We start from the raw sequence: 12,535 nt of genomic DNA, 5'->3' as shown, positions 1-12,535 counted from the left end.
AGAAAGTAGTAGCCTTCATTGAGTGTATAGGCACTCAATGTGTATAGCCTTCATTGAGTGTATAGGCATTGAGTGCTAGGCACTTTATATTCATTATTTCATTTAATATTCACAACAGTCTGATTACATAGGCATTGGTCTTATCTTCGTTTATATATGAGGAAGCTGAGATTTAGAGTGGTTAGATTGTCTAAAGTCACACGGCTAGTAACCAATGAAACCAAGAGAGAAACCCAGGCAGTCTGGCTCTAGAGCCTTCAAGACTCCAGTTAAGTCCTGGAAAGATAAATGGGTGGAAGATAGTCTTACATTCAAGGAAATTGTAGTCTTCATGAGGAAAGTATAGATAAGACATATATTTTGGTTATTGGGAGGACTCGTGGACTGGAGACTTGGGTTCAGGTAATAGTTCTACCACTGCACATGCATTGTGCCCTTGAGAGAGTCCTCTTTCTCTCTCTGAGTTTTGGTTTTCCCGTGAGTAACATGAGGGGATGCCCAGGGCTGAATGAGATGGGTGGGCATCATTAGCGTTACTCAGAGGTGGGCTGGGACAGATGCATGAAAGATTTCTGGAGGAGGGAAAATTTGAGCCGGTTCTTAAAGAAGTAGCAGAATTTGAGTGGGTGGAAGGGAAGGGCATATTAAATAAGAGAATGCAGGTGAAAAGTCTCAGGGATGAGGAGGAGTTTTGTATGGTTGTGAAGCTACAAGTGTGACAATTTGGCTGTATTAGTGGTGAGAATTTGTGGGGAAGAGAGTAAAGGAATATGAGACAAGGGACAAAACTGTCAGGTGTTTGGGAGGCTTATTCATTATACTTCAAGCATTATGCTGCAGACTAGGTAGAAGCCTGAGGTGGATCAAACATGGCTCTGCCCTTGAGATGCTCACAGTTGAATTAGGGAGGCAGAATTTTAGAGAAAGAATTGCAACCCAGTATAATAAGGATAATATGCAAGAGACAGAGAGAGGGCTCCCTCCTTAGAGGGAGGGACTGATCAACTCTGCCAGCATCTGTCAGAGATGATTTTGCACACAGCCAACTGAGTTGGGGAGCATTCATTCATTTATTGGGCTTCCCTGGTGGCTCAGATGGTAAAGAATCCACTTGCAATGTAGGAGACCTGGGTTTGATCCCTAGGTTGGGAAGATCCCCTGGAGGAGGGCATGGCAATCCACTCTAGTATTCTTGCCTAGAGAATCCCCATGGACAGAGGAGCCTGGTGGGCTACAGTCCATGGGGTCGCTGAGTAAATGAATTTATTTACTCAGCAAACATCTACTGAGGATCTGTTATATTCCAGACACTGTACTAGGCATCAGAGACACAGACAGCACTAAAATACGTGTCTTGGGCTGAGAGAGTTTAATCCAAGTCTTAAGAAATGAGTAAGAGTTGGCTAGACAGATAGGAGAGAAGGATGTGAAGGATGTCCCAGGCAGAGGGAATGTCATGTGTAAAGGCCTAGGAGCAAAGCCAAGAATGGCGTGCTCAGAAACCTGCAAAGTAGTTCATTGTGACTAGGTGTGAAATGGGAGCAATGCCAAAAATGAGGCTGAAGGTTTGGCAGGAACCAAATCATGAAGGGCCCTGGGTGCCATGCTAAGTAGTTTGGACTTTATCCCAAGGGTACTAAGCACCATGGGAGAGGTTGAAAGGTTTTCAGCAGGAGGTGACACAATCAGATTTTCATTTTTAGATTGATTTGGCTGTAGGATGGAGCTGGGTTGGGTGGGGCAGGGGGTGGGTCAGGAGGACTCAAGGCAAGGAAACCAATTATGAGACTGGTTAATAGTCCAGGTAAGAGGTATTGAGGCTGAACAAGGCCAGCAGCAGCAGGAGTAGAGATAAGAAATGCACCTGGGAGGGAAATGACAGGCGTAGAATTGAACGAACCTGGGACTGGCCTGGATATAAGGAATCAAGTAGAGACAGGGCTTGAAGGAGGAGGATGAAACTAAAGGGTCTGAGTTAGTGACATGGGCACAATTGCCTCTGCCCACCTAGGAACTATCTTTCCAGAGCCATTCTTTGTTTAGTCCTTGGAGGGTTCAGTGTTCTGTTTTAAAAAGAAGGCTAATGGCTTACAGATACCCAGTTCACAGATGATTGGCAGGACCACAATGATTGACATTCTTGAGTGCCAGTGAAAGAGCAACTTGCCAGGCCTAGGCTATCAGCTCTGAGCACCTCTGGAGCTTTCTGTGAGAAATCACTCAGGCAAGACTTCCTCCCTTCTGTCCAGCACAGACAGGATGAAAAGTGTCTCACAAAGGTCCATTTATCACAGGAATGCAATGTAGCAATAACTTATCCACACAGTACCCAGTGCACACAAAGAAGTGGTAGCACATCTGTGGTCAGAGGGAATTATCCTGCTCTATAGGACACAAGAAATTGGGATAGGGAAGGGAAGGCATTGGCCTCTAATCAGACCCCTGGAACAGAACAGCCTTGTGGGTGGGGTGGGGGGCCGGGGGGTGGCTGCTGCTCCCCAGAGCTTGTGGGCCCTGGCCAGCCTTCTTTCCAGCCCATTCTCTATACCCGCTCCCAGGTCAGCAGAGTCTAAAGCCAGAGGATAAAGGTGGATCACTTCTGAGGGGAGCCCAAGAAGAGTGATAGAGTGCCTTCGATCTGGACAGCGGAGAAGACAAGTTGGAGTAGAAGGAAGAGGGAAAGGGTTTTCCCCATAGTGAAATTCTGACAATTAGGCAGAAATAGAAGTGGGATCCATTTAAATAGACTAATGTGGTGACACAGGGACATTTTTGTTAAGCTCAGATCTTAAAAGGGCATGGGCAAAAGATGAAAACGAGAGCCCATAATTAAAGGTGAATCGAAGAACGCATAGGAAGACTGCCAGGATGGCTTAAAGCACAACTTGAGCTAAAGCTTGTCAGGTGTTGCCTGATCCCATTTTCTGTCCCCTTCCTTCCTCCATAGTTGGACTAATTTCCCTCCCACCTGCAGGCTATACCTGTCCTAAGACAGGAAGGGTTGAAGTTAACCCCACTCTGTGCACTGGAACTCAGGAACAAGTAGTCCCTTTGCCACAGGTCTGAGTCTGATCTCAAGTTTCCACTGAAGTTATCTTATTGTTCAGTTCTGATCCCTGGCCTTCTGTCTCATGTTCTATGTCTGAGTCTTGCAACCTGATCACCAGTTTCATGTTAAGGCCTAGGCCCAGTCATGCTCTTTTAGTTCACCATCTAGGGAGAGAGTCCTAACCCCAAGCCCTAACACAGTGGCTGATGGCTTACTGATAGATTCCTTTGATCCTGCTGCCCACTTGTATTTATAAATGTCTAAATGCCTCTAGTCATGTTTACCTTCCATTTGGATCCCCAATTTTCCTATACTATAACCCTAAGTCAGTTAGGTGTGCTTTAGGCTAGACATAGACAACTCTATAACAGTAGCTTAAATAGATAGGTTTCTTTGTCTTATGCAACAAAATTTCCCTGAGTACATGGCCCAGGGATGGAAGGGAAGTTCAGAAATGCCATCCAGACCCTGGCTTATTATCTCCACCACCCTTAGGGTCAGCTTTCATCTACTTGCTTTTTGTCTCAGAGTGACAAGACAGCTGCTGTCGCTCTGGACCTCCTGTTTATAGTATAGACAGAAAGAAAGGGAAACATTCACAGGGCAAGATGGCTAAGGACAATGGAGCTTCTAGAGAGGCTTTACTTTTTTAATCCAGAATGGAGCACTCTACCCAGTGATCTCTACCTACATCTCTTTGACTAGAATTATGTCACATGGACACTCCTAGCTACAGAGGAAGCTGGGAAATCCAATACTTTTAGTTGGGCACATTGCTGCTCCAAGCAAAGTTGGGATACTGTAAATGATCAGGAAAGAGAAATCCATACTAAGTAGGCAACTGGAAGCATCTGTCATGAACCCCAACCACCAACTGCTTGCCTGGACCACCTTTCCTTTTTTAGTAAATTCTGCAGATACTGGGCTTTGACTGTTGGACTTAAATTCCTCACAGCAACTACAGCTGGTTTGTTCTTCTAGCATAGGATAGAAGAGACCTGCCTGGTTTAACCATAGCACGTGTGAAAAAGACCTTGATTTGATTGTAAAGTCAGTGCGAGCCAACAAAGTGATGATGCTGCCAAAAGAGGTACTTAGATTTTAGGCTGTATTAATAGAAGTGTAGAACCAGAACAAGAGAAAAGATGGTTCTGCCCTTCTCTACACTTGTCACATCCCACCCAGAGCACTGTGCTCCATCCTGGACATCCCCTTTAAATAAGGATACATGACAAAGTGCAGAGTGTCCAAAGGCAAGTCACTAGACTGGTGCACCAACAGCCACATTATATGAGGAACATTTGAAAGACCTGGGGTTATTTGTCTAGAGGTAAATAGACCCAGGGGGAAGGCTCAGATGTAATTTTTAAAGTTAGGGTTCAGAGCTAGGGATGTTATAGCAACCAGGGTAGTATCAAGAGATTAAGTGGGAGAGAGAATCAATAACAATAAAAACAAACATTTATACAGTACTTGTTTTATGTCCTAGGTACCAGTCTAAGCATTTACATATATTAAGCCAGTAAAGGTCAAGTCTAGTCAAGACTAGTCAAGGCTATGGTTTTTCCAGCAGTCATGTATGGATGTGAGAGTTGGACTATAAAGAAAGCTGAGCGCTGAAGAATTGATGCTTTTGAACTGTGGTGTTGGAGAAGACTCTTGAGTCCCTTGGACTGCAAGGAGATCCAACCAGTCCATCCTAAAGGAGATCAGTCCTGGGTGTTCATTGGAAGGACTGATGTTGAAGCTGAAACTCCAATACTTTGGCCACCTGATGCAAAGAGCTGACTCATTTGAAAAGACCCTGATGCTGGGAAAGATTGAAGGCAGGAGGAGAAGGGGATGACAGAGGATGAGGTGGTTAGATGGCATCACTGACTCGATGGACATGGGTTTGGGTGAACTCCGGGAGTTGGTGATGGACAGGGAGGCCTGGAGTGCTGAGGTTCATGGGGTTGCAAAGAGTCGGACACGACTGAGCAACTGAACTGAACTGAACTAATCCTCTATGACAGCAATTCTGTGAGATAGGAATTGTTATTGTCTCCATTTTCCAGATGATGACAGACACCTTAAGTCATTTGTCTAAGATTACCCAGTTAGAAAGTGGCTGAGGTAGAAGTTGAACATAAAAATTCATGCTCACCTTACCTCCTCTTTGAAAAGGGCTGGTAATTCTGGGTAATTTCTGAGATTTGAATACCAGAGACCATTTGCAGCTTGCTTGATTGTTCAGCTGTGGTGAGTAAGTTGGCATAGATGGTGCAGACAGATATAGGGCACCATTTTAAGACCTCCAACTCAGGGGATTCCTCTTAGATACTTTGATAGCTTCTCAGTTGAAACCAAGAGAAGTAAATGTCCATATCTTAGCCCATCTTGGGCTTTCCCTCTTGCTTCCAATTTCTAGTGTGAGGAATCCAACCTCAATTCTAGAAAACTGACAGAGTGACCTCACCGTAGATTCTTCCACTGTAGCCCACAATGGTAGAGATGGTCAGCCACCTCTACCCTGGGGCCTGCAGCTCCTGCAGCTACCACCAACCCAGGCCAAGAGACCTGATTTTCTGGCCACCAGGCCCAGAGTCTGATAACTCCTTATAGACATTAGGAGTAAATCCACCCTGATCCATATTTCCTGATGTCATCAGTTCATTCCCAAAGTGTAAGCCTCACCTCTACCCTCCCATTGAATTTCACATTACTATCAGAGTAGTGGTGGTACTACTATCCAATCCATTCTTCCAGTTTTTCTTCACTTTCTTGAGTCTTCCACTAGAGCCCTCTTGACCAGCTGCTCCCTAATCAGCAGTCTCAACCTCTTTTACCTAGAAACCTAGAAACCTAGTTCTACCCAGAAGGCTCTGTTTCCCCTGCTGCTTTCTTATGTGAAGGCTGCTTGGTGTCTTGTCCAGTATCTTAAGGTCAGGAGGTGGGATAGATACCTTCCTTGTTCCCCACTACTACTTCCAGCCCATTAGCTTTCCTCCCTCTTGCAAAAACTGTAGCTTGTTTGAGACTCACATCATGTTGATATATCACTCGCTCCTTTTCATTGGTGTCATGTACGTATCCTCCATAGTGGGTTGAAGTCCTAACCCCTGTTACCTGTGAAGGTGATCTTATTTGGAAATAGAGCCTTTATAAATGTAATCAAGTTAAGAGAAGGTCGTACTAAATTAAGGTGGGTCCCTGATTGGTGTCCTTATTAGACAAGGGAAATTTGAACACAGTGACAGGCACAGAGGGAAGATGGGAATGTGATAACAGAGTCAGATATTGAAGTGATATCTATAGGTCAAGTCAAAGGATGCCAAGGATTGTTGACCATCACCAGAAACTAGGAGAAATGCATGGGATAGATAATCCCTCAGGGGTGCTAGAAGGAACTGACCCTTCCAACACCTTGATTTAGGACTTCTGGCCTCCAGAACTGTGAGAGAATAAATTTCTGTTTTAGGCAAATCATTTTGTGGTAATTTGTTGGAGCAGCCCTAGGAAATGAATACATCCTCTTTCTCAGTGAAGACTTTGGTTTTTGTTTCACTGGCTTTCTCCCCACTGCAAATCTTGTCATGATCCTAAGGAACTTCACTATCCTTGTTGATGATTCAGCCATCACTTGGACCTCCTGCTTCCTAAACATCGTCATCTCTTCCACTCCACCTGAGCCACCTACCTCTATTGTCACAAATTGGGTCTACTCTACTAGAAACCAGCAATCTCAATCGAGCCATCAATACTATTTCATAATCTTACTAGGTACTCAATTGTTTTAGTACCTGTAACACTCCAGAATGACTATTTCAAATCTTCTCCACTCTTTTCTTAAACCTCCAATCCTTGTGTCTACTCTCTCTCTACCATAGCAGGTGACTATGAGAGATAATATCATTTACTTTATCAAAAGATTGATGCACTAGGCAGAGCCTCCACTTCCCACATTACCTAATCAACATCTCTGTCGGACTTTTCCTCCTGTAACAGTGGAGGAGGTGGCTGTTCTTCTCAGAAGCCCATTCCTTCCACTGGTATTTGTAGCCTTTTCCTGCCCTCCTTTTCACACTATCAACAGTCTCTTTTCTAGTCTATTGTTTCAATCTTTTTTTCTCAAATGGACTCTTCTCAGTAGCAGGTAAATTTTTCCTGTCTTAAAAATAATGTCCCCTCAACTCCACACTCTTCTGAAGTTATCAGTCATTATTCTCCCCTGCCAAAATAAACTCAAAAGAGTTGTCTACATTAACTTTTGGCTTACTCCAAATATGCTTCCTCCCCACCACCCTGAAAGTGTTTTCACTCAGGTCACCAATGATCTTCATGCCATTAAATTCAAAGAGTTCTTTCAGTCATTATCTTCCTTAACATCTCAGTGGCATTTGATGTTATTGATTGCTTCCTCTTTGTTGAGATACTTTCTCCCATTAGCCTCTTTTCTTTGTTTTTCTCCTACCTCTCCTACCTGAGAATGCCTCATTGGTTTCCTTTGGGAGCTCATTTTCCTCTAACTGACTTTTAAACGTTGGAGTTCCTCAAATCTGCATTATCTTCTTTCTCTTTCTCTAGGAAATCTCATCCATGATTATGGTATGTATCCCATTTTTATATCTCTACTGAGATGATTAAAATGCAACTCAAGTTCAACACATCCAAGACCAAACCTAGGATCTCTTCCTTGAGATCTTTCCTAGTCCATATTTGGGAAGACCAACATTTTTTTTACATTGAGGATTGCTTTAGGGGGTGGTTAGAGATTCTTTAACCTCCAGGGCTCTCTCAGTTATGTCATTCACTGACAACCTTGCTTCCAATTTTCATCTTTCCTGCTTAAATTTAAAGCTATTTCCTCATGTTCCTCCTAGTAAGGTTAGAAGTACACTGCCCTAGCTATTTCCAAAGAGTTCTTAATAAAGGTCATTGTTGTGGGCTGGATATATGTCCCCACATTTCACAGTACAGAGAATTGAGGTGCCATCTGTTTTACTGTATGTGGGCTACTTTTGGTATTCAGATATTAAGGGTCTTGTAAGATTGAACTATTGTAAAACCATGGGGGTCAAAGCCATGCCTCTCAGTGTAGGGGACTGGTTCTCACCTGAACTGTGGACTAATAAATGATATCTATCATAGTCCTGAGGATCACCTGAGAAAGAAATGTATTTGTCAGACAGGGAACCAGGACTGAGGAGGAGGCCTCTAGAAAGTCTCTGGGAATCAGGTTTCTGTGGTATTGGCTGGGAGGGAATTTAGCCCTCAAATGCTTCCTCGCTGAAGTTGGAGGTGAGTGGTCTACCCTGTGAACATGGGCCAGGGGCAGAGAGGGAAGGAGCCTGGCCTCTGATCCTTTGGAGCTTGAATGTAGTACAGACAGAGTGTGAGTCCCAGAGAAGAGTTAGCCATAGTTGGCTCAGAGATGTTGCTGTGGAAGCTGGGCTGTTTGGGTTTCTGTCATTGTCCTGTGCTTCCCCCGGATGCTTTAGGAAGCTCTTCATGTAAATGCTTCCCGCTGCCTCTGCTGTGCCTAGGAAAACCCAAAGATTGGTTTTGTAGCCCTCTTAGGCCAGAGTGTTAAAAAGAGAGTGTCATATCTCTGAAGCTGTGTATATGGCAGCAGGTTCAATGAGAAAGAGGCAGAACCCTACCATGGGGCCCACTGTGGAGGTCCTGGGAGTGAGAGCTTCCCTCCTGCATACCCTCCTTCTCAAGGTTGTCATTGCTCTAGTCTGAGAGACTCCATATTCTGTTTTGCCAAAGGAGTGACAGTGGTAAGATCAGAGTGAGACCTAGGGCCCTAAAGGTAAGGGAGATTTAATAGACCAGAGTTGGGAGGCAACCACAGCCTCTTTCCCATGCTCTTTTCAGTGCATAATGAGGGAACTGGTTTCTATATTCACTGAGTACTTTCTTATGGGTTAACAAAGGACCTATCTATAGAGACAAGTAGATTTTCCAGTTGGCATTGGGCAGATGGGGCCTGTCCAGCACTGCCCTTTAGGTCTTCTCTGGAACCAGCCCCCTAGGTTGGGCAAGGCCTTGGTCAAAAGGCTCCCAGTCTGGGATCCAGTGTCGATTGCCAGAAAGTCTCCTTCTGTAGTTTTGTGTGTTGTGTGGTGAAATGTAGGCCTCCATCCTCCACAACTCAATACCAAGTCACTGCCTGTTTCATCTTCTGACACCAGCAGAGATGAATATAGAAGGGAACTGAGTGGAGATTGTAATGCAACAGAGCTGGGCTGAGCCCTAGAGTCCAAATTACCTTGGATGCTGCTCAATCTATGATCTGGGACCTTGAAGGAAGGAAGGCCTGGATTTCCTAGACTTGAGCTTTTTCCCCAGTCCCTCCCACAACTGCTCTTGCACTGATTCTGACTGGGGTCCACATCCTGGCATATGCTGCACTTTGGCTCTGTAGCTGTCCTGTCCCCTGGAGGGTCTGTGATTCTCCTCCTTAGTTTTGGGGTATGGCATGGTAATTTAAGCCTTCCTAGGTGGCACTAGTGGTAAAGAACCCACCTGCAAATGCAGGAGACTTAAGCCACGTGGGTTCAATCCCTGGGTTGGGACGATCCCCTGGAGGAAGGAATGACAACCCACTCCAGTATCTTGCCTGGAGAATCCCATGGACAGGGGAGCCTGGTGGGCTACAGTCCATAGTGTCACAAAGAGCTGGACATGACTAAAGCGACTTAGCACTCATGCATGCACAGTGATTTAAAAGTTGCCTCTTTCAGCTGACCTTGTGAGCTCTAGTCTATGGCTCCCACCATCTTTGGGAAGCAGCACATTGTAGTAAAACCAGTACAGACTTTGGAGTCAGGCAGACCTGGCCTGGTTTTGCCTCCCAGCCCAGCACAAGCCATCAGAGCCTATGTTTCCTTATCAGCAAAATGGGAAAAAATAGCTACTTCATAAGGCTTTTGTGCAGATAAAATGTCATGATGGCTCTGAAGTGTCTGCTATATGGCCCTCAGTATGTATGAGTCCACCCTGAACTGTTCCTTGAAGCACCAGGTGCATGCATGCTCAGTCATGTCTGCCCTTTTGCGGCCCCATGGACTGTAGCCCGCCAGGCTCCTCTGTCCATGGGATTTTCCAGTCAAGAATACTGGAGTGGGTTGCCATTCTCTTCTCCAGGGGATGGTCCTGACCCAGGGATCAAACCCGTGTCTCCTGTGTCTCCTGCATTGGCAGGCGGATTCTTTACCACTGTGCCACCTGAGAAGCCCCTATAGCACAAGGTAGGTATTTCCTTCTTGTCTCTCATGGCGTCTTTATTCTGTTGCTTGAGACACTAGCAAGTTATTAAGTCTGGTTCTTGGCTAAGAGAAAATGCTTGTGGGCTGGGTGCTTTTCTTCATGCCCCTCAGGATAAACATCCTCTGAGATCCAGAGAAAGGGAGCCTCCATGCCCTTGCTGCTCAGGTATGAGTGGGAGAAATGTGTGTGAAGGGGTGTTGGGGGAAGTAATTCCCACCCTCAGGATAAATAATGCAGAGGGAGAAAGCCTCACAGACCTTCTAGTGGGCATCTCAGAAGGGAGTCAGGAGATAGAGCACAACCTCTTCAATCTCAGTCTCCTCAATCTGGGAACTTTGGAAGATGGAAACTTCACCAGTTCATATTCATTCCACTGTAATACTTCACCAAACCTAGTATGTGCAATGTGTTGCTTCTGCTCTGTATTGCCTTGGTGGTAAGCCAGGAAAAGAGGGACTTACCTGGTGGTTCCAGTGGTTGGGATTCTTCCCCTTCCAATGGAGGGGATATGTGTTCGATCCCTGTTCGGGGAACTAGGTTCCCGCATACTGCGGAGCAATTAGGCCTGTGTGCCGTAACGAGAGAAGCCCGTGTAACACAGCGAAGGATCCCGCATGCTGCAACAAAGATCCTGTGTGCTACAGCTGAGACCTGACACAGCCATATAAATAATAATATTAAAAAAAAAAAAGACAGAAAAGGAAAGGAGACTGAATCCCTAGGTCTTCAGGAAGGAAGCTAGTGGATCTCTTGGAGTTGGTATGAAGTTCACACATGGTTTGGGAGCTTAGGAGGAAAAGCATGGGAGAGGCTTCCTTCTGCAAGGTATCCCTCAGGGAAGCTCAGCACCTTCATGGGTTGGTCTAAAATCTGAGCCTGTTTATTCTATCAGCTCCATGGTCTTTTGAACCCCTTTGGGGCTCTGATATGTCAGTTAGCACTCTCTCTTTTCCTATTCTGAACTCTGAGCTTGGTTTTGGACTCTCCCAATAAGGACCTATTTTTTAGGAGTGCTTCTGGCTTTCAGCTCATTTGCAGGATGTGGATGGCCAGTGTCTTCTGAGTTTAGTAATGAATTAAGCTAGAACTGGTTACCAGACTCACCTTCTTCCCCAAGAAATCACTGATTATTCACTCTTTTGGTCTACCCAAGGGGAAGGTGAAACTCTAGGAAGAGTCCCTGCATTGCCTTCTTACAATATCTGGGTACCTTAAATTTATGGACCTTAAAAGTAAGAAGGTGGCTTTTCCAGGCCAGAGAAACCAGCATGGTTTCCCAGCAATGACATGGAATAAAAGTCATTGCTAGGATGATCTGGGGGAGAAGTTGAAGCAGCTGATCAGAAGTTCTAGGCTTACACAGCTCAGCCTAGAATATCAAAAGTTGGAGAAAGTTTCTATGTGAGAGTCAGTTAGGGAGGGAGAGATTTCTGTGCACAGACGTAGTAAGTTGCATGTGTGCTCAGTTGTGTCTGACTCTTTGCAACCCTATGGACTATAGCCCACCAGGCTCCTCTGTCCATGGAATTCACCAGGCAAGAATACTGGAGTGGGTTGCCATTTCCTTCTCCAGGGAATCTTCCCGACCCAGGGATCGAATCCATGTCTCTTGCATTTCTTGCATTGGCATGTGAATTCTTTACCTCTGTGCCACCTGGGAAGCCCCACAGACATAGTAAGGACTGAATTAAATTATTTGCAAATAACTGCCTTCCTCCTTTACCATGCTTTGGACTTCTCTTTTGCGGTATTTTCAGTCCCTGAGGCTGCCCCACTGTCCTGGAGCGTTTCATCTTCTCTAACTTCGCTGGTTGCTCTTTGGGCTGACTCCATCCTCTACATTGGGTTCCATATGAACTGGGCTTCAGGGAGTGATGCTGCCCAGGATTGAGCTGCCCCGGCATGGCTCCATGCTCAGGCACAAACAGATTCTAACCCAGGAGTTCTGAGTCTAGGCTAAGGGCTCTGTAATTTGGCCTCTGCTGCCCCCCCATGGTAACTGAGGTTACTTTTCCTCACCTGAGATGACTTGTGAAATAAGGCTGTCAGATCTCCAAACTGCTGGCTGCTTTCTCTAGCTCCTTGTGGCTTTCTCAACCCTCTCTGCAGTGCTGCCAAGAACATGGCTCTCAGTCGGGGCAGGAGGAAGACACAACCTGGTCGAGTCCTGAGACTGGTAAGTCTCAGACCATCACTTTGGCCTATACCCAGACTTCCTCTGTCAGAGCT

Source organism: Cervus canadensis, chromosome X, assembly GCF_019320065.1.
Source record: "Cervus canadensis isolate Bull #8, Minnesota chromosome X, ASM1932006v1, whole genome shotgun sequence".
Classification (NCBI taxonomy): domain Eukaryota; kingdom Metazoa; phylum Chordata; class Mammalia; order Artiodactyla; family Cervidae; genus Cervus; species Cervus canadensis.
Note: the sequence above shows the minus strand (reverse complement) of the source record.